General features: G+C 37.9%; 1 pseudogene; it reads right to left on the bottom strand.

Moving 5' to 3' along the window:
• The window catches only part of LOC124975413 (chromodomain-helicase-DNA-binding protein 1-like), a 97,781-nt pseudogene extending 74,798 nt beyond the window's left edge, over positions 1-22,983 (bottom strand).
• Positions 22,984-23,678: the final 695 nt, after the last annotated feature.

The raw sequence follows: 23,678 nt of genomic DNA, 5'->3' as shown, positions 1-23,678 counted from the left end.
TAAACCCCAAAATACAAACATTCAAAGAGCTTGATTCTTCTTATTAATAATCTAATTTTTAAAAATCTGTTTTCCAGGGTATTCTTGCATTTAATCTCACTGAGCATCATAACAGACTAAAAATGTATGGTAAGTAATACTGTCACTGTTTTTACAACAGTTAAGTGAGTCTCAGAGGAATTAAGCAACTTATCCAAGGACACACAGGTGAATGTGAATATTGACAGCATTCCAACATGAGTTTTTGACTTCTAATGCCTTGTACGTTGACCAGGTATCCTGAACTTCAAAAATAATGCTAAATTAGAATTATACTTTACATAGGATTATCAGAAAAAGAAAATAAAAATACAAGCAACCATCTATATCTGAAATTCAGATGAACAATTAATAGTTTTTCAATACAAGTTTGTCCCATGTCACATGTAATTGGATGTCCTATATTTTATCTGGCAACTCTAAACGTGGGAGAAATCAATCAGAGCAAGTGCATTAGGTAATCTTTATCCTGTGGTATGGGAATTTGTGCTATAAAAAGTCTTGCAACACATACGTAACCTGTACATACATAATCAGTAGTTGGCCTCCTGAAATTTGTTTTGGATAATCAGCCTAGGATATTCAGATATGATAGGGATATTCAGATAATTCCACAAGACAGAGGGGCAAAGGTATAAGAGAAAGTTCCTGGTTATATGGATGAAGACTTCCCTTTTCACTTCCACATCCCACTCATCTCAGATTTTTGGTTTCTGCAAAGTGCTAAAGAGAAAATACCAGTATTGCAGAATTCTTAAGGACAGTTTAGGACTACAGCATGCACTTACTTTTCTGCACTGGGAAGTGGAATGGAAAGTAAAGTCTTTATAAAAATTTACACTTTGAAGCCAGGCATGGTAACATATACTCGAGAAAGGAGGATGACAAGTTGAAGGACAGCCTAAGAAATTTAGCAAGATGCTGTTTCCAAATTTTTACAAAAGCACTGGGAACATATCTCAGTGGTAAGGCATCCCTGACTTCAATCTCCAAAACAACAAAAAGAAAATAATTTAAAAGAAAATTACAAGTTTTTTTTTAAAGTATACAGATCAGTGGGTACATTCTACCTTCTTCCAAAAATGAACCAAACAAGCCCCAGTGTTTATTTGTAACAAACAAATAAGAGTCATGAATAGCAGATAACTGGACACAACATGAGGGACCCAACATCTGCCTTGTGTTTGTGGTTCTTTATCTGAAGAACTGCATGAATACTGTGGTTATCCATTCCCTTTCTTTTCTATCTGTAACTGTCATGCATTAGGGAAGTTTGTGTGTCAAGATCTCTTGGGGATGATTTGTTGAATGGGAATTAACCTGATTGCACTCTTTTTCAATATCCTGGTAATACTGAACAAAATCTTCCACCTATTCCTTGGAAAAAGCTCAAGTTCCACAAAACTGATGAGAGATTGGAGCTCTAGGAGGCTGTTTTGGATAGTAGTTCCAGTCAACAGGATACTGAAAACCATTGAGAACTAGAATATGTAAATAAAGGCCATTAAAATTCTCTAACATTGGGAAGAAAATCTGAGGTACTCATGACAACAATTATTGAAATGCAGAGTGGCATGATTTAATGGAATGAGTTAAGGCACATGAAATCAGGAGGCTCAAGTTAATGTGGTACTCTGTTTAATATAGGAAATAATATCTCTTCAGTTTCAACTAAAAGAAGGGGATAATAATCTGTAAAGAAGACACTGTCATAGGAATTTAAGTAACATCACTTTGTGAACTCTGAGTATTACACAATTATCCACTATGGTTATTATTATTTAATCTATGTAAGGATTAAAAAATGTTATTACCCACAAGAGGAGTTAACTCGGTCATCTGAGTAAACACATACACCCAAGGAGTTTGAAAAGCCAGAGTTACAGCTTCAGGACTCTCTGCTACAAGCAAGAAACAAGATGTACACTAACAAAATATCTGTTAATAAAACTTTGCAGTACATCAAATGCAAGACATCAAAATTTCTGGATGTTTCTTGACATTCTGCCATAAGAAATCCAATTAAGAAAGGACTTCTTTAATTTTTTGAGAAACAGGGCAGGGGATGTGACTCACTGGCAGATCACTTGCCTGCCATGCATGAAGCTCTGGGTCAATCACCAGCATCACCAAAAAAAAAAAAAAAAAAAAAAAAACACACCAATAACAGGAGAGACAAATGAAGGAATGAAAAACAACAGTAAAATTATTAGGCCAAGTAAGGTCAATCTCTGAACTGACACAAAAGCTTATACCAGGAGAATTAAATAATAGAGCAAAGTTGAAAAGACATATCCTATTTTTATATATTATTTTAAATATTAAAGTACAAACTTATGGCAAAGACACAATCAAGGGTCCCTATGAAGGAGGAAAACAGGACACCTGAGAGAGAGAATGTCCTACCAGAAGGGGATAAAAATGTTTGAAACTAATAAAAACTGATTACATCTTCAATAAGACTCTAAAAACTGAAACTTCTAGGCTATTAAATATAGAATTTGGATCTAAGATTTTCCACTAAATTAGCTCAAAGTTAATTGATTTATTATAGGATGAGTACCAAATTTCAACTATCATCTCAGAAATTATCAAGTATGTTCTCATGAGTGAACAAACTTTCACCAGGTAAACAAGGAGAATGTAGTTCACATTCCACTGGCTTCTCAGCAAAGAAGGACAGCACTAGGTTACAATGATGTTTCTCACCTACTTTGCCAGAATGATACAAGAGATTGAGAGGAGGGAATGAAATCAAGGGTATCATAACAAAAAATATGACAGATGAGAGATTGGAGGCAATGTTCTATAAGAAATTGGTCTTTTCATGAGTCCATGTGAATGGTCAAAATTTTTGACTAGGTTAATGGGGGATGGTAAGGTATGTTCAATACATCTGGGACTGCAGGCAGAACTATAAGATCACTTTTGCCAGGAAATTAAAGACACTCAAAAGAGAGTTGAAACATCTCCAGGAAAACAATGTATTTTATTGGAGTAGGGTCTTGCTCATTTGATAACTGAATTTTAGTAAATATTATCTCCTATATAAAAGAGAAAGGAAAAGTAATTAGCCATATTCAATACTACTTTTTTCACTACCCCTAACCCCCCAAAACAGGTTCATTTAGCCCTGCAGAAATCTGTCTAAAACCATATCAATTTAGTTGACTATGTACAGACCTAAACTACATGTTTTCATAGGGGAGTTAGAAGGGAGAAAGAACAATGAATACAAGGGATATAAGATTTGTAAGCCTGTGAAACCATTATGTGTGATACTATAATGGTGAATACATGTTAATACTGGTTTTTCCAAACTCAAATTATGTTCAATAGCAAAAGTGATTCCATAAATTATGTACTCTGGGTTATTCTGATGTGTCAATGCAGGTTCATTAGTTTTAACATCTCTCTTCTGGGAGATGCTGAGAATGGGGGAAGCATGTTTGTAAAGGGGCAGTGGACATATGGAAACTCTCTATACCTTCTACTCAATTTTGTTGGAAACCTAACTTGCTCTAAAAATAAAATTAATTAAAAATGAAGGAGGGTTATATAAAAACTAAGACTCTCCTTTGGGTTTACCTCTGAAAGTGTCTTATGCAGTAGAGAACTTTGGTTTTTCAATCTGTGAGCTTCATCCACAACAAGAATACTCCATGTGAAGCTATGAGAGAAAATCCAAACATTCATTTTTTGGTAGCTCAAACACATTTCTCACAACCATATCTTACTACAAAATTGTGACTTGTTAGAAAGACTAACAGTAATCCCACTCTGTTAGAAATATACCTGGAATCATGATCTTCCTATCTCAGAATTTACCAAGTGCTTTTTTTTTCTTTGGCCAAGATGAGAAAATCTATGCAGTAAGTAAGGGGCCAGAGACAGAAAATAAAAGGATACATTTATAATCTTATACTATGTACCAGACATAGTGCTTGGGGCTTCATGTGTTATTTAATCCAAAAGAATAAGATAAGCAACCATAATTGTGCCAAAAAGGAGATTAAAATTCAGAAAGGTTAGGTAAATAGGTTGAGATCATAAAGGTACAGCTAAGATTCAAACCCATAAGAGAAATCAAGAGACTTTAAAATGGAGGGGTGGTGAACAGAATCACAGATATGTTCAGGAAGATGCTGCCGCTGGACTTGTTAGCATAGAGGTCATTCCTGGCTACTGCCAGAGTATGTTTTGTAGTATAGTAGGTTATGACAGCAATTTCTCAAGAAGATCAGTCATAATTTTAATTTTAAAGAGATGCTATTGGTGGAAAGTTGTTAAAAACAATCCAAAATATGGAAAAGGACTGGATGACATTCTAAGATGTAATACTTATAATGTGGCAAAAAACTGAAAAATAAATTAAATATCAAATAATAGGTTATAAAGTGATAAATACTATGCTGAAAAAAATACTTGTATAATAACTAAAAGATATAAATATTGAATATCATTTTTAAAAATGTGAAAACCATGCAAAAGACAATAAAGTATAAGTTAAATAATTTTTAACTTCTAATTTTGTATGTAACATTATAGAATCCCAGTGCATAGTTTTTGTACTTGTAAAACTAAGTAGGTCAAGCAAAACAGTGGATAAAGAAGAACAATTCCTGAAAAATTCAAATAAAGAGCTGTGTAGAGGCTGGTCTACAAAAAGGAAGACTTCTTCCTCCAAGGCTACAGAAAAAAATCAGAGGAACAGAGATGCCTACTGCCATTTACCTAATGAGAGTGGTGCAGGTGAAGAGTGATCTGGGGGTCCAAAGAGAGGGCAAGAAGTCCAAGGAGAGCACTGGGCAGTGGAAGCAGGGGATGCAACTAAGGATTAAAAGTAGATAGGGTCCCAGTGAGGTTGGACAGTGGTTATGACATAGGTGCTGAGTGTCCATACTATAGTACCATTCAAAGTAGATTAGATCCTATTCCTTTGGAAGGACGAGACACAGGTTTGTATAAACATGAACATGTAAAAATGCTTATTCAATGCAGAAGGCCAAGTGAGGTGGATTTGGTTCAATGAATGAAGATGGGCTGAATAACTCAGCAAAGAAAATTATTTTCTAAATGTACAATATAGTAATCGAGAAATATAACCTTAACAAATATACTTAAAGAATATACCTATGTTGTGGGATTCTTACTATAAGTCAACATTATAAATATCCCTTTGTTACTAAAGTTCTTTACTCCACTCAGAAATGCATTCAGAACAGACTGAGATATAAAAATGTATTTCTGCAGAATAAGGTGACACTCCAGTGCTTCTAGATACTTAGAGAATCTCTCTTAGAAAGAAGAGCCATGGCACCAAGTGCTTGGTTTGAATGTCTGCTCAAATGTCTGCTCTGCCTTACTGGGAAAACAGATCTGTTAGTTTCCTCATTAGCAAAACGAATGCTAATACCTGCCTACTAGGGTTTTCATGAAACCTAAATGGGACAATTTATATAAAGTATGCAAGAACATTTATGTACTGATTTTATTATCTTTTGAGACTTTCCACATATTAACTTGTGTGATGGATACCTTTATACTGCTTATCCCTCTATTGGCTCATGAGGTAGCTCAATGCTTTACTTTCCTGGTTTTTAACAGTAACTCTCAACAGTTCCTTTCCATGGAGACTTCAAAAAAGTTAAGCTGGATATTAAGAATATAAAGAAAGATGGGGGAATAACTAGTGGTAGAACAGTTGCCTACCATGTGGGAGACCTGAGGTTCAATGCCAAGCATCATAAAATGAAATGACATAAAATTAACATGACATGGGTTTTTCAAGATGGCGGACTAGAGGGTGGCTGCATTTCATGTTGCTCCAGAACTCAGGATTCAAAAGAGGAGATATTGAGAGACTTGGGACCAACTCAAAGCCACCGGGTGAGTCTCTCCTGTTGGGGAGATGTCCCAGATAGGGTGGTAGTACCAGAACACAGGGAACTTTGTGAAGTAGAGTTGCCCAGTGAGACACCCCTCCCCCTGCTGGAGCAGTGAACACGGACAACTGTGAGCTTTGTAGAGGAGGCCGCACAGCACAATGCTTGGTTTCAGAGCAACCCGCTGGGGCTCCAGCAGCTGCCCAGAGGAGGGGCTGCATGACCAGGCAATTAGGTGCAGAGCAGGGTCCCAGGACCTAGGTGGCTTCTCGGTGGATGAGCTGCAGAGACAAGATGAGGGGCGGAGTGAAGGTTCCAGGACTGCAGGCAGCTTCTCTGAGGAGGAGCAGCCTAGGGAGACTCATCTGCGAAGGGCAAGGCTCCCAGGCCCAGGAGGTAGGTCCGGGCCACTGGGAACCTTGCAGAGGAAGACTGCCCAGCCCAGGCGGCAAGATACCACTCCCCCCACTGGAGTAGTGAACATGGACAACTGGGAGCTTTGTAGAGGAGGCCACTCAGCACAACGCTTGGTTTCAGAGCAACCCGCCAGGGCTCCAGTGGCTGCTCAGAGGAGGAGCTGCGCGGCGAGCTGTTTGGACTCAGAGCAACCACTCCTGAAGATGCCTAGAAGAGGAACAGGTACACAGTGAGTTGCTTGGTCTCAAAGCGACCACACAGAACACCGGGTGGCTGCCTGGAGGAAGAGGCGGGAGGCGGGTCACTGGGGTATGGAGCATCTCTACGGGGCTCCAGATGGCTGCTCAGAGGAGGGGCCACATAGCCAGGTGATTAGGGGCAAAGGACTGTCCTGAGATCTAGGCGTCTTCTCAGTGGAAGAGCTACACAGAGACAAGCTGAGGGACGGAGCGAAGGTTCCAGGACTGCGGGCAGCTTCTCTGAGGAGAGGCAGCTTAAGGAGACTCGTCTGCAAAGGGTGAGGCTCCCAGGCCCAGGAGGTAGGTCTGGGCCCCTGGGAACATTGCCTAGGAAGGCTGCTCTGCCCAGGCGGTAGTTGTGGATTGAGGGGAACCGCCAGGAGGGGAACTGACAAGCGAGACATCCCCACCGGGTGAGTCTTCCCTCCAGGTGAGGTTTTCCCACAAGGACGGTAAAACCAGAGACACAGGCCCAAACAGGCCTTGCCTCAGCCCGAAGTCTAGTTCCCCTGTGGTTGACCATTGGTCAACAAGTGCAGGCACCCCTGCCCACTAGCAGGGAATATACCCCACCTGAAGGCCAACACCCCTAGAAAGGCAGCTTCCTTGTGGAGCACTACATTATCAACTTTCTCCAAGACATCAGGCTACTGAAGGATAACAGGGGATATACTAGAAATATTCAGGGATATTATGTCAATAGAGGAAATCTGCAACATCTCAGCACTCTGATACTTGAACAATATGAGAAAACAAGGGAAGAGAATGCCTCAAAAAATCTAGATGTTACATCAGTAAAATCCAATGACAGCATGGTAGAAGAAATGACAGAAAGGGAGTTCAGAATGTACATAATTAACATGATAAGGGAGGCAAATGATGAAATGAAAGAGCAAATGCAGGTATTGAATGATTGCACCAATCAACAGTTAAAAGAGAAAATACAGGAAGCAAAAGATCATTTCAATAAAGAGTTAGAGATATTGAAAAAAAAAACAAACAGAAATCCTTGAAATGAAGGAAACAATAAACCAAATAAAGAACTCCATAGAAAGCACTACCAATAGGATAGAACACCTGGAAGACAGAACCTCAGATATTGAAGACAACATATTTAACCATGAAAATAAAGTTGACCAAACAGAGAAGAAATCATGACCAGAATCTCCAAGAACTACGGGATATCATGAAAAGGTCAAATTTAAGAATTATTGGGATTGCAGAAGGCTTAGAGAAACAAACCAAAGGAATGAACAATCTATTCAATGAATAATTTCAGAAAATTTCTCAAATCTGAAGAATGAAATGGGAAATCAAGTTCAAGAGGCTTATAGAAATCCAAATACACAAAATTACAACAGACACACACCAAGGCACATTATAATGAAAATACCTAACATACAAAATAAAGACAGAATTTTAAAGGCTGTGAGAGAAAATAACCAAATTACATTTAGGGAAAAACCAATAAGGCTATCAGCAGATTTTTTAATCCAGACCCTAAAAGATAGAAGGGCCTGGAACAACATTTTTCAAGCCTGAAAGAAAATGGATGCCAACCAAGAATATTATACCCAGCAAAATTAACCTTCAGATTTGACAATGAAATAAAAGCCTTCCATGATAAACAAAAGCTAAAAGAATTTACAAAAAGAGAGCCAGCATCACAGAACATTCTCAGCAAAATATTCCAAGAGGAAAAATGAAAAACAAAGAAGCAAGTCCGCAAAGGGAGGAGCTATACTGAAGGAACTGCCAAATAAAGGAGGAACCAAGTCTTGTCAAAAATAAACAAATAAATAAATAAATAAATAAAATGAGTCAAATGACTGGGAATACAAATCATATCTTAATAATAACCCTGAATATTAATGGCCTGAATTCATCAATCAAAAGACATAGACTGACAGATTGGATTAAAAAGAAAGATCCAACAATATGTTGCCTACAAGAGACTCACGTCATAGAAAGAGATACCCATAGACTAAAGGTGAAAGGATGGGGAAAAACATACCATGCACATGGACTCAGCAAAAATGCTGGGGTATCCATCCTCATTTCAGATAATGTGGACTTCAAGCCAAAGTTAGTCAGAAGGGATAAAGAAGGACATTTCATACTGCTTAAGGGAAGCATACATCAGCAAGACATAACAATCACAAATATCTATGCCCCAAACAGTGGGGCATCCATGTATGTCAAACAAATCTTTCTCAATGTCAGAAATGAAATAGACCATAATACAATAATACTAGGTGATTTAACATGCCTTTCTCACCACTGGACAGATCTTCCAAAAAAAAAAAAAATTGAAAAAAGAAACTATAGAATTCAAAAGCACAATCAATAATTTAGACTTAATGGACATTTATAGAATATACCAACCAACAAAGAGTGAATACACTTTCTTCTCAGCAGCACATGGATCCTTCTCTAAAATAGACCACATATTGTGCCACAAAGCTACTGTTAGCAAATACAAGAAGATAGAGACAGTACCTTGTATTCTATCAGATCATAATGGATTGACATTAGAAATAAATGAAAGAGAAAAAAACAGAAATTACTCCAACACCTGGAGATTAAATAATATGCTATTATATAATGAATGGATAACAGAAGACATTAGGAAGAAAATTAAAAAATTCTTCAGGTAAATGGGAACAAAGAAACATCATATCAAAATCTCTGGGACACTATGAAAGCAGTACTTAGAGGAAAATTTATTTCATGGACCACATTCAATAAAAGAAGTAAAGTTTAACACATAAACTACCTAACACTACAACTCAAATCCCTAGAAAAAGAAGAACAGACCAACACCAAAAGTAGTAGAAGACAGGAAAAGGTAAAACTCACAACTGAAATCAATGAAATTGAAACAAAGAAACAATACAAAAAATTGACAAAATAAATAGTTGGTTCTTTGAAAAAGTAAACAAAATTGATAAACCCTTAGCCACACTAAAAAACAGAAGATGAGAGAAAACCCAAATCACTAAAATTCAGAATGAACAAGGAAATATCTCAAGAGACACGATTGAAATACAAAACATAATTTGAAGCTATTTTGAAAATCTATACTCCAATAAAATAGAAAATTTCGAAGACATCAGCAAATTTCTAGAGACATATGAATTGCCTAAACTGAACGAGGAGGACATACACAATTTAAATAGACCAATTTCATGTAATGAAATAGAAGAAGTCATCAAAAGCCTACCAACAAAGAAAAGTACAGAACCTGATGGGTTCTCAGCCGAGTTCTACAAAACCTTTAAAGAAGAGCTCATTCCAATACTTTTCAAAGTATGCCATGAAATAGAAATGGAGGGAACCCTCCCAAACTCATTCTATGAAGCCAATATCACCCTGATACCTAAACCAGACAGAGACACATCAAGGAATGAAAACTTTAGACCAATATCCTTAATGAACATCAACACAAAAATTCTCAACAAAATTTTAGCACATTGCATACAAAAACATATTAAAAATATAGTGCACCATGATCAAGTACGTTTCATCCCAGGGATGCAAGGTTGGTTCAACATCAGGAAATCAATAAATGTCATTCACCATATCAACAGACTTAAAGTCAAGAATCACATGATTATTTCAAAAGATGCAGAAAAAGCATTTGATAAAATACAGCACTCCTTCATGCTCAAAACACTAGAAAATATAGGAATAGTGGGAAAATTCCTTAACATTGTAAAGGCCATCTATGCTAAACCCATGGCCAATATCATTCTAAATGGTGAAAAACTGAAAGCATTCACCCTAAAAACTGGAAAAAGGCAGGGATGTCCTCTTTCACCACTTCTATTCAATATCGTTCTTGAAATGCTAGCCAGAGCAATTAGACAGACCAAAGAAATTAAAGGGATACAAATAGGAAAAGAAGAACTCAAACTATCCCTATTTGCTGATGATATGATGGTATACTTAGAGGAACCAGGAAATTCCACCAGAAAACTTTTAGATCTCATAAGTGAATTCAGTAAAGTAGCAGGATATAAGATCAATTCTCATAAATGTAATGCATTTTTATACATAAGTGATGAATCCTTAGAAAGAGAAGTTAGGAAAACTACCCCATTCACAGTAGCTTCGAAAAAAAATGAAATACTTGGGAATCAATCTCACAAAAGAGAGGAAAGACCTCTGCAATGAGAACTACAGAACACTAAAGAAAGAAATTAAAGAAAACCTTGAAGATGGAAAGATCTCCCATGTTCTTGGATAGACAGAATTAATATTTTCAAAATGGCCATACTACCAAAAGTGCTATACAGATTCAATGCAATTCCTATTAAAATCCCAATGACGTACCTTGCAGAAATAGAACAAGCAATCATGAAATTCATCTGGATGAATAAAAAACCCAGATAGCTAAAGCAATCCTTCGCAGGAAAAATGAAGCAGGGGGTATCACAATACAAGAACTTCAACTCTACTTCAAAGCAATAGTAACAAAAATGGCATGGTATTGGTACAAAAATAGACAGGTAGATCAATGGTACAGAATAGAGGACATGGACACAAACCCAAATAAATACAATTTTCTCATACTAGACAAAGGTGCGAAAAATATGCAATGGAGAAAAGATGGCCTCTTCAACAAATGGTGCTGGGAAAATAGGAAATGCATATGCTACAAAATGAAACTAAACCCATATCTCTCACCATTCATGAAAATAAACTCAAAATCAATTAAGGACCTCAGAATCAGACCAGAGACCCTGCAGATTATAGAAGAAAAAGTAGGTCCAGATCTTCAACATGTCGTCTTAGGACCAGACTTCCTCAACAGAACTTCAATAGCACAAGAAATGAAAACGAGAATCAATAACTGGGATACATTCAACTAAAAAGCTTTCTCTCAGCAAAGGAAACTATCAGCATTGCAAAGAAAGAGCCTACAGAGTGGGAAAAAATCTTTGCCAATCATACTTCAGATAGAGCACTAATCTCCAGACTCTATAAAGAACTCAAAAAACTCTACACCAAGAATACAAATAACCCAATCTACAAATGGGCTAGGGAAATGAACAGACACTGCAAAGAAGATCTACAAGCAATCAACAAACATATGGAAAAATGTTCAACATTTGTATTAATAAGAGAAATGCAAATCAAAACCACCCTAAGATTCCATCTCACCCCAATTAGAATGGTGATTATCAAGAATACAAGTGACAACAGGTGTTGGCGAGGATGTGGGGAAAAAGATACACTCATACATTGCTGGAGGGGTTGCAAATTACTGCAGCCAGTCTGGAAAGCAGTGTGGAGGTTCCTTAGAAAACTTGTAATGGAACCACCATTTGACCCAGCTATCCCACTCCTTGGCCTATACCCAAAGGACTTACAATCAGCATACTACAGAGATACAGCCACATCAATGTTCATAGTTGCTCAATTCACAATAGCCAGAGTGTGGAACCAACCTAGATGTCCTTCAATTGATGAATGGATAAAGAAACTGTGGTATATATATATAATGGAATATTACTCAGTCATAAAGAATGATAAAATTATGGCATTTGCAGGCAAATGGATGAAATTGGAGAATATCTTGCTAAGTGAGATAAGTCAATCTCAAAAAACCAAAGGAAGAATGATCTCACTGATAAGTGAATGATGACACATAATGGGGGGAGGGAGGGGTTATTGTTAGGGTTAGAGTTAGTGTTAGGGAGGGGGAAAAATGCAGGAATGAAGGACTGTATAGAGGGAAAAAAGGGGTGGGGGGAAGGGAAAAAATAACAGAATGAATCAAACAACATTACCCTATGTAAATTTATGATTACACAAATGGTACGCCTTTACTCCATGTACAGAGAAACAACATGTATCCCATTTGTTTACAATTAAAAAAATTAAGATGACATCACATTAAAGAAATAAAGTAAAAGAATGAAAATGAGGAAAAGCATATAAGCATACACGATCTTTTTGAAGAAAATATATCATACTCATTTAAATGTAATTTAAATAAAACAATATACTGCATAGTCATAAAATCTATGACCTAGTCTTTAGTAGTTCAAAATAAGATTAGAACAGAAACTCATGCACAACAACCTGGATGAGCAAAAAAATATTTAAAATATTGATAAGGCACTCTGAAAACAAAACCTTCTGAATGGCAAAGCAGCACACAGGGCAGGATGGTGCACATCTATAACGACAACTACTTGGGAAGCTGGAGGATGGCAAAGTTAAGGTCAGCCTCAACAACTTAGTGAGACTATCTCAGACTAAACAATGGAAAGGGCCGGGCATGCACTCAGTGGTAAAGTGTCGCGTTCCCTCTGCCCGCAGAGAGAGACACGACACACTGGTTGTTCATCAGAGCTCTTTATTGTTCTTCTGTTCTCCTTCATTCTTCTTTCTCCTTTTCCTTGTTCTTTTTTAACAAGGAAGTCATGGTCCTTATATATGAATCATGAGCCAATCAGGTTACAGAGCATGTGGGGAGAGCATGATTACAATATAACACAATAGGGGTATCAAGAGAGCATGCAGAGAACACGAGTCACCTTGTCCAATCAGAGCAGCACATTCTGGCACTGGCTTAGTGCCGGGGCAACTTCCTTAAGCAGTGTCAGCTGTTTGTTGCAAACCAGGTTGCCCCGGCTCAGTGCCAGGTGCCACACTGAAGTCCTTGTCAGCTGTTTGTTGCAAACCAGGTTGCCCCGGCTCAGTGCCAGGTGCCACACTGAAGTCCTTGTCAGCTGTTTGTTGCAAACCAGGTTGCCCCGGCTCAGTGCCAGGTGCCACACTGAAGTCCTTGTCAGCTGTTTGTTGCAAACCAGGTTGCCCCGGCTCAGTGCCAGGTGCCACACTGAAGTCCTTGATGTTGCAAACCAGGTTGCCCCGGCTCAGTGCCAGGCTAGGGTGGGGTCCGCGAACCCCGAGAGTAAAGTGTCCCTGGCTTCAATCCATGCTACCAAAATGTAATTTAAAATGACAAATTAGAAGTAAACTTTAAACATCCTTTGTAAAAAGTTAACTGTACAGCACTGATTGCTACTTTGTTATTTCTTTTTTTAAGGTCTTTTTTTATTTTTCTAGACTGTATTTTAATTCATTGCACACAAACAAATGGGGTACAACTTTCTGTTTATATGGTTGTACATGAACTTAATGATATAGATTCATATCATTAGTGTAATCATACATGTACACAAGGTAATTATGTCTGTCTCATTCCATCTTTCATGCCCCCACATCCTTCCCCCTCTCATTTCCCTCTACATAATCTAAAGTTCCTCCATTCTTCTCTTATCCCCCAATGATCCCACCCCTATTTTGTACTATCATTCACTGCTCAGGGAAAATTTTTGACCTTTGGTTTTTTGGGATTGGCTTATTTTACTTAGTCTGATATTCTCCAATTCCATTCATTTGCCTGCAAATGCCATAATTTTATTCTTCTTTACAACTATATAACATTCCATTGTGTATATATACCACAGAACTTTGTTATTTCCAGGAAAAGCTTCATATATTACAGTAAAATCACCAACTAGAAGTCCTGAAAGCTGTCTTTGCGAGTTACAAGGTAACAAATCTAGTGTCTAGGCAGGATGCTGTGGCACCCACCTGTCATGCTGGAGATTATGGGAGTTGAGGCAGGAGGATTATAAATTCAAGGCCATCATTGGCAACTCACAGAAACATGTTAACATGTCTCAACATGTTAAAATAAAAGAAATAAGACTAGAGATGTACCTCAGTGATAGAGAACTCCTGGGTTCAATCCCCATTACCAAAACAAAAACAAAGAAACAACAACCACACACAAAAAAAAACACTAGGAATCTACTAAACACCAACCATGTAGATGAAATCTCAGTTCTCAAAGCAGACATCCAAAGAAAGACCGTTATCACCTCTTTACCATTGAGGACACTGAAGTTCAAGGAAATTAAATAGCTAACTCAAGGACACATCGCTAATGAGTAGAGATTAGAACACAAGACTCCCACTATGACTGCCTAAGAATAAGCAGGACCCATAGAAGACAGACCAGACATATCAGGAAAGTGGCAAAGTACCAAACAATGTAAGAAGAGATAAGTCTTCCACATATGCAACACAATTTCTGACAGAGTACAATATGCTCACAATTTTAGAAATGGTGCATATTTTAAGCAAATCTAAAAAAATAAGGAAGACACATTGAAAAGACTGGTATTGTTGGGAGTGGTGGCACATACCTGCAATCCCAATTACTTTGGGAGACTGAGGCAAGAGAATGACCAGTGCAAAGCAAGACTCAACAACTTAAATGAGGTCCTAAGAAACTTGGTGAGACCTGGCCCTAAATGAAAAATAAAAAGCGCTGGAAATGTGGCTCAGTGGTTAAACACCCTTGGGTTCAATCCCTCATACTAAGAAAAATAAGAAATTAAAATAATAAAAACACTGCAATTGATAAATTCTGATATTAATAAGTTAGTTTCTTATTTCTTCTTAACTCTCTTAAACCACAGGCTCTAAGTCTTTTAACTTGTTAACTCTGTAAAAAAAAAATGTAAGCCCAATTTCTAAACTAGCACTATCATATGAACAGAAGGGAGGTATGGTTAAGTGGAAGGTCTTTCAGTTACCCAGTCTTAGTTTAAAGAAGATTATAAAATAATACTGAAATTAAGCATCCCCCATTCCTATAATTCCATTATCAGACATGATGCCTCTGTATACAAAACCCTATCACCTGCCTGCCAGCCTCCTGCTAGTTGTCAAAAGAGGAAGCTAAAGTGCCACTTTCCAGGGAAGATTTCCCCCTTGATACACCAGGAAAAAGAAGGAAATATATCTAGCTAACTTGAAGCACAGTGATCCTTCACTTCATTTGGTCATGGTCCCTTTTTAAGAATGTGATGAAGGTAGGCTGTCCTCCTAGAAAAATGTGTTCTTTAAAAAAAATTAAATATAAATTCAGTGGATTTTACAACTTCTAAGGACCCAGGTTAGGAATTCTTGCTTTAGAGAAACAAATGAATACCTCATAGGTAGTCAGCAGCACATGAAAATGACTCCTGCTTTAGATCTTGCTGAAGATGTGCTTTTTTCTCCGTGTCCCCTGCATACATTATACAGAAAAGAACTGGAGAAAATCTAAATCCAAGAAAAGAGGCAGATAAACACAAATGCTAGAGCCATGAGATGGTGTGTGCATGTCATGAAAGGACTGCAATGTGCAGACACCATTCATTAGGTGCTGATCCCAGAAAGAATACTGGAAGTCTGAATTGTTATCTAGAATAAGGTTAAACCTCAGGGGAAGGTCTGTGGTAACAGGGAGAAAGATCAGGTCTAAGAGGGTCTTGTGCTAACTGAAAATGCAATGATGTTTCTCATTTTAGTTATTTCCTATGTTTCTATGGGAAGGATAGTTTCTCCCTTTGATAAGTAAATTTTATTTATGATACCAAAAGATGCAATTTATATGACAATAAGATTAATAAGAAGGGAGAGAGAAAACTATATTGAAGTAAAGCTTTGTATACTATTGAAATTGTTGGCATCAATCTGTTCAAAATTATTTTAAGTGAAGATGTTTATTATAATCACTAGGGCAACCATAAAGAAAATTTTTCAAAAATATATAAAGAAAGGAAACAAAGACATCAATTGGTATGCTAGAGGATATCTATCTCAAAATCAGGCAGTAATGAATATATACAGGAAGAAAAAACAGACTACTAGCCTTGAAATTGCAGAATGATAACAGTAACCCCCACTGGATCCTCCCCCATCAGATCCTGTGTCTTAACCTACAGTGTTTTGGTTCAAATATTCTGAAATAAAATCATTGAATATGACAAGATTTTGATTTATGATATTTTACACATCATCTAGAAAAATATCAACATAAATAATAAAAGTCCAGCTACACCTACTCTGTACCTTTCCATCTCTTCTTTCCAGTTGTTCAAAACAGAGGACAAATAATCATAAATGGTCCTTAATCATTTAACCATCCTGCCAAGTAAATTATGAGAGCAATCATCTGAAACAAAGCAAGAAGGCAGGTTTGATCACATTTTCCCATAAGAAACAACAAAGTTCCCACAGCTGTAGGTTGAAAACACAAACTCTTACATATGACTTGCTTCATAAAGAAATTATGTACAATCTTTCACACATTAGGACACTAGTACATTCCTAGAGCAAAATTAGGTAAGCCTCAGTGAGCTTGCTGAGGGAATTAATGGTGTTTGATTACTTCAGGAGTTAACAAACAATAAGGCTCAATATTTGTGTAATTGAACTTCTAACAGAAGCAAAAAAAGTCAGGAAAAAATAGAAATGAATGAAACCAACACAACTGATGGAGAAGAGCAGACTTACTTGAAAACATCAAGGCAGAAATGCTAAGACCTGACTATAAACAGGACTTACACATTGTGGCCACTGCTGCTGACCCAGCTACCCTGATGAGAGTGCTTTCCTTCCTACCCAACTGTCTCCTGCCTCCTGTGTTTTCCTTCTTTCTATATAAATTTATAAAGTGACTTCTATTGGCTCAAGTTCTATGTGAACAAAACCTATAAAGGCCCTTGGTCTTTTTTAGTTGGTGTATTATGATTATACTGAATAGTGGGATTTGTTATGCCATATTTGTATTTGCTCATATCTAGAACACACATTCAAATGGGGAAAATAGACAATAAATCATTCTCATAAGAAATATGGGTATAAATTGAAACTTTGTAAATCCAAATGGGTATACTTCAGGAGATGGCTGAAGGCACTTATGACTCTAAAATTGCAGTAATATGCAAGGAAAAAGAATACTCTCAACAAATGAAAACATTTGAAGACCTTGCATTCTCAAATACAGTGATATTTCTGAGAAAAAAAATAGGCTCTAAGGCTCAAATTCAAAATCCTATGAAAACTATATGCTCAAAGACGTTCACAACAAAATTAACTTAAGTAACCCCCCCAAAAAAGGGAGACTCATGACTCCTCTCAATAGAACACTTAAGTAAATTATAAATTCTCTTGATGGCATTTTATGCAGCCAGTTGAAAATGATTTTGATATAATAAAATGCAACATTACAGTGGCAGTGGTACATTAACAAATAGAAACCATACGAGCTATATGTGTACTATAATTTCATTGATAGAAAACACCTTGCTTCTTGCAGGTGGTTAGAATGCTGTGATGATAGAGTGGCAGTTCACTTTTGTTGACATGATCATATTAATTTCATAAAGTAAATAATTTTCTTATTTAACTATCCCAGCCCAAACTGTGCCCAGAGCAACCCTATAATATGTTAGTTAACTGGATTAAAATCATTCTGTTTAGTATTCCCTGAGGATACAATTTAGAAAAAAAGTTTTCTTTTATTATCAAAAATCAGATGTGTCTACAAAGTTAATGTGGAGTTATTAGTGAATTATATCAAACATCTAAAAAATAAATGATAACAATTCTACATAAACTCTTCCTGAAAATTTAAGAGGAACACTTTTCAACTTATTCGATGAGGCCAGATTGACCAAAATACTAACACCAGAAAAAATTATTATAAGAAAGGAAAATTGCAAACCAATATTCTTTATAATGTAGATGCAAAAATTCTAAACACACTTCTACCAAAACAGAATGGGAGTTGGTATATATTTAAAGAATTTAAACTAGAGCTGGAAAGGACAAAGGACAAGTGGAATTTTCTGGCTCTCAATGAAGTTGGTAAGACAATTTCAATGACTGAGAAAAAAGAGATTGTAGGAAGGACACATGCAGCACTGCTCCAGCTCAAATTTTAAATATGTGAGGTGAGCATTGGAGAAGATGGTGAACTTCTAAAATGATGATGAGACCCTTGCTCATTCTCACCAGTGACCACTGGTGAAACTTTATTGGGATTAGGAAGTTTTTTTCCTCCTAATTTCTGATCAAACTGCCTGTGACATATATCATAATTATACCAGGATATCTTTGGTATCCTTCACTTAAGTAATCCTTGTGTGATTAACCCAAGGGGTGTTGTGTTGTGTTAAAGTTTTCCTTTAATCCAAGCCCACATATATCGATCCAGGGCAGTATTGCTCATTATCCTGACAGAAGCATCAATTTCAACACACCACCTACTGATCAATGCCCAAGGGGGGCACATCTGATTCTCCAGATTTCTAGACTCTACCTCACCTGCAACACCTTTTAAAAAAAAGTTAGTTGTCAATGGATCCTTATTTTATTTATTTTTATGTGGTGCTGAGAACTGAACAAGGTGCCTCACACATGCCAGGCAAGTTCTCTAACACTGAGTTAAAGCCCCAGCCCCATACCTCACACCCTTTTAAGGCCATTAGATGGCTAAGTTGTATTTTGGAAAATAGTGTACTTCCTCTTCATTTCTCTATCATAGTATAAAAATGGGAATCAGCCCCACCCCAAACCACCCCCACTGAGGAAGGGAGATTAAAATTAGAAGCAATACAGTTAACTTCATTAAGTGTTATTAAGGAGGTCAAAGTTAATTTGATCCTTGGTCAAGTATACATACTAACACAGAGAAAAGTCCTAAGCCTGGGCCCATTAACTGCACTTCTAACTCAAGTAATTAACTCTTCTCATAGGTACATGACAAAGCTCAGATAAAATAAGGGTAATGACATGATTCTTAACCACCCCCACAACTGGAAAAAATCAAGTCCAAGTTTGTGATCTCTCAATAAAAGTGAGGCATTTCACATCCTAGTATAAAAATAGATCTTGTAGCTAACAGTTAAGATGGTAATGAAATGTGAGGAGGTATTTAGGTGGAGGTGAACAGTGCTTGCTCCACACTAACATTCCTGGCAGGTATTACTGAGACCCATCTCATTTTCCAGGATGCAGCCATTCTGACAATTGAAGCATGGGATCAGTCAGTTGACTCCCTCCAGTTGATAAGGTTGTAGATTAATTCCTAGAATTAAAAAAATACAGAAAAACCAGAGGGTAGACATATATATAGTCTAAGCTCTAAGGCTCTGAATGAAGAACATGGCTTACATTCCCTTAATGTCAAACTTTAATACCCATATATTTTACTGGGAAGTTCTATGTATAAAAGCATAAGCTGATTTCCAAATTATTTATGTGCAAACTTGGGTCACCAATCAAAGCCCTAAAATAGCCTGTTGCTGTTATATACTCCACTTGATAGATGAGAAACTCAGCTTGGGATTTGTTCTCTAATACCCAGCTCATGCCATTGTCCTGTCCTGGAAATGAAGCACTCCTGGTAATGATGCAACTTAACAAACAATATATGGATATTTTACATGTTTGATTAATGGCACCTATCTGAATTTGCCATTTGTGCTATGTTGTTACTAAAGAAAAGAGGAATAGTAAAACACCATAACCCTGAATGCTCCCTTTCTGTTCCCAAAAACCTACCAAAATTAAGGAAGCAATGAGAGCAAGGCTGATCTGGGAAGTTCAGACACATATTATTTTAAAGGGCACTGAATTTCTCTCATGCACACTGGGACTAGGGCAAGTTAGTGTTATGTGTAAAAAATCTACTTTCTTGTATGTAAACTGGGACAGTTGCTCCTTGGAATGCTGGTCATATAAGCAAACTAATGCTGATGTCACTGCTTCTTCAGTCTAACACATAAGGCCCCCTGAATGGGGATAAGCAAAGAACTGAGAACACTGGGGAAAGGTCACTCATTTGGCCAGTGCCACTAGGTAAAACACCACAGAAAGTGAAGTACTGCTTGGAGAAGCACCTTAAGAGATACAGATCCTTGCAATCAGTCTGTTGCCATGGAACTCTTCCTGCAGCTGCCACTGATCTTCTATAAGCTTTCCCCAATGAATCATGTCTCTCAAGCTGTCTTCAAGTACCTTCTCTGGCCTTCCCACAACCTAGTACTACTGGCTGTGGAGTGGCACCTGCTAAAGGACAAAATAAAAATAGGACTGTATGCTTCAACAGAGAAGCAGAGAGAAGAATGGAAATGTATGAGCATCTATCTATCTATCTATATAGAGTTCAAAAGTAAAAGGTTGGAGTGGTAGATAAAGCATGTCCTTCAAAGAGTTCATGTGTAGACCCCAAAATCAGTGAGTATGTTACTTTATTTGGCAAAAAAGATTCCACAGACACAATTAAGTTTCAGGGTCTTGAGATGGGAAGTTTTTACTGAATTATTCTGGACTACCCATACACCTTTAGGAAAGGGAAACCTTTACTGGTTGTGATTAGTCAGTGACTATAGTAAAGCAGACTAGGTACACCCACCCAAAAGACCCTTGCCATAATTAAGCTTCTCCTCTTTGCAGATCAGTAGTATGTCTTGGGGTTTGAAGCTTCCCCTTTTTTGTAAATGCCAGGTTTGCACACAAAAGGTGTGACAGATTTAGTCTGCATGCTTATTGTACAAAAAGATATTATCTCTGTTTCCTTGATAAAAACTTATGAAACCTGGTCTAGGGGATGGATCAGAAAGCAGTGGTCATGTAAAACCTCCAAATCCCTCCTCCCACTGGATATAAAGTTCAAAAAATTTCCAAAGTCTTTGTTCAGAGGAAGAATTCTTAGGCAAGATTCACCCTGGATCCTGCAATCAATAAACCTCCTTCCTGAAAACTCCTCAGGTGTCCAGACTCTTCTGTCCTACATCAACAAAAGGATCCAATATATGCATGTTGCAGGAACTAAAACAGGAGAACAGAGGCCCTGGCATGTTTTTTATAATTACCTTTTTTGCTTAGTTTTTTGGAAGAGTGGCCACATATGACCTGTTGGATCTCCAGAGTTAGGCCTCAGTCCTAGGACTCCAGTAACAGAAATGTTCAGGCTCTTGACTATATCAATTAAAGTTCTGGGCCATAATATTCTAAATAGTTGTGCAAGATATTACCATTGGAGAAACTGAGTAAGATTACATGGTATCTCTATTATGTTTTTTAAACAGAATGTGAATCTGTAATTACCATACAAAACATTTAATTAAAATATGAAACTATGTCCACAAAGATAACAGTATTTAATACTTGAGACAAATGCAAAACTAAAAAAAATCCAAGAAATTTAGGCAGAAAAGAATATAATGTAGGGAAATAGTCACATTAAAATTCTTTTAAGGGTTAGAAGAGTAGCCTCCAGGTTTAGCTTCCTGGTACAACTCCTGAATAACTACCATAGAACTGGCTCATTAAAGTAACATCAACCTCCATGACCAGAAATCCAGGAACCAGCGTGAAAGCACTGGCACAACCAAAAGCATAGGCTATTTTCCCAAATGTTTTACAAAGAACAGGAACTACTCTGGAATTAGGAAAATAAAAAATTTTAACTCAAAAAGAATAATTTCCAAAAATAGTAATTTATTTTGGCAAATAGGAATTACAAGTCACAATATTCAATGATTATGCCTTGAGCTACTTTTACTTTGTGTTTCTTTCCCTACACTATCAGTTTATGAACACCCATTGACAAATACCCCCACTAATTTTTCTATATTCTTCTGCTTTTACTCATTCTATCTCATTCTCTCCATCTTCAAAACTCTTGTCTACTCATTTTCACTAACTCATATCTACATGTAGGTTGATAGGCAAGCACACACTGTTGATAGGCAAGCACTTAGCCATTTACTTTAGTTGAGATATGCTGAACATACAAAGGCCAGTCCAAAAATTTGTACTTAGATTGGATAAACACTCTGCCAGACTCCTACTCTTCAAACATGCATCTTCTCCATACATCTACATCCATCACTCTTCTAAGCAGAACACATAACTGCACCTTTGGTTTTCTTTGGAGAACCATAAAACCTCACACTCCATACAGTGCATAAGTATGAGTTGAATGAACACTTGCTTTCATACTTTGAAAAGCATTTTTCACTAATCTAGAAACTCGGTGGACAGGGCCTATCTTAGCTTTGTTGTCTCCTGCACCCAATGCCCAATAGCATGCTCCCACTAGCATTTCAATAAAATGATGAGTAAATGACTATATTATTATTGAGCACAATTCTGTCACTCTGCTAAGCATCACCACGTTCTGGGTCTGATAAATAAGGACAAGGAGTCTGGGAGAGGCTGGATAGAGTGTGGGAACTATGGGTCATTCCCTGCATTCTCCAGGCTTAGAAGACTAAGAGGAGGGCAGGTGGACTTGAAATAGACAACACGTGCGGTAAGGAGCCTACAAATTTTTGCTTGTTTGCATTTGTCAAAATACAGCTTTGACGGTGAATAACCAGTGGCAAATCATCAGCTGCGCCTGCACAGTCAACGGAGAAGAAATCAAAAGTGGAACATGTGTTTTCAGAGTTTTACCTAAGCATCCGCGCGGGCCAAGCCTCCAAACGACCGGAACCTGAAGGGCAACCACATACCCTGGGGCGCCAGGACATAGTCTCTGTTCTGACACCTATGTTTTCTGTACACCTTTGTAAGTTTCCCCTTTCACTGGCCTGGCCACCCCGGTTGGGCCTAGACCCAGCTCCATCCTCCATGCGTGCAGCTCAGGCTTGGCAACTTCTGCACCCGTCCACCGCTGGCCCGGGGGCCGCGGGAAAGCTGCCCTCACGACCCCGCCGGCAAAAGGCCAGTGCCCAGGAGTAGGTGGGTCTGAGCGGTCCTTCACCTTAAATCCTGCTCCTCCACCCACGTCCGCACTGCCTCCGGTCTGCCCTTCGCCTGTAGGGCTAGTGAGAAGCCAGGCAAGTCGCCCTCCATCTGGCCGAGAGAGGCTCCGCCCACAGGCCCTGCGTACTTGACCTTTCAGATGCTCCAGGGAGGACCGGCTGGCGCGGTGCAGCCACCAGGGGGTGCACGCTGAGGACACCTCTGAGCTGAAGCTGCAAGTCAGCTTCAAGTTTAGTACGGGATTTCTTGCGTAGAGTGCTGGAATGGCTACTCTGGTCACAGGAACGTGCTCAATTCTGTTGACTCTAGTAATAAATTAGTTTAGACTCTGAAATCTCCTGATCTGTTCCCTGTTAGCTGTAGGCCAGGTGAAAGCCTATGAATGTAGGGAATTGAAATCACCAAAGATGTTATGCCACCAAGGATGTTTCAAGAAAACCATTGGGAGATTAACCAATGT

The sequence above is a fragment of the Sciurus carolinensis genome, unplaced genomic scaffold, assembly GCF_902686445.1.
Source record: "Sciurus carolinensis unplaced genomic scaffold, mSciCar1.2, whole genome shotgun sequence".
NCBI classification, from domain to species: Eukaryota; Metazoa; Chordata; class Mammalia; order Rodentia; family Sciuridae; genus Sciurus; species Sciurus carolinensis.
Note: the sequence above shows the minus strand (reverse complement) of the source record. Positions and strands in the feature narration are given on the sequence as shown.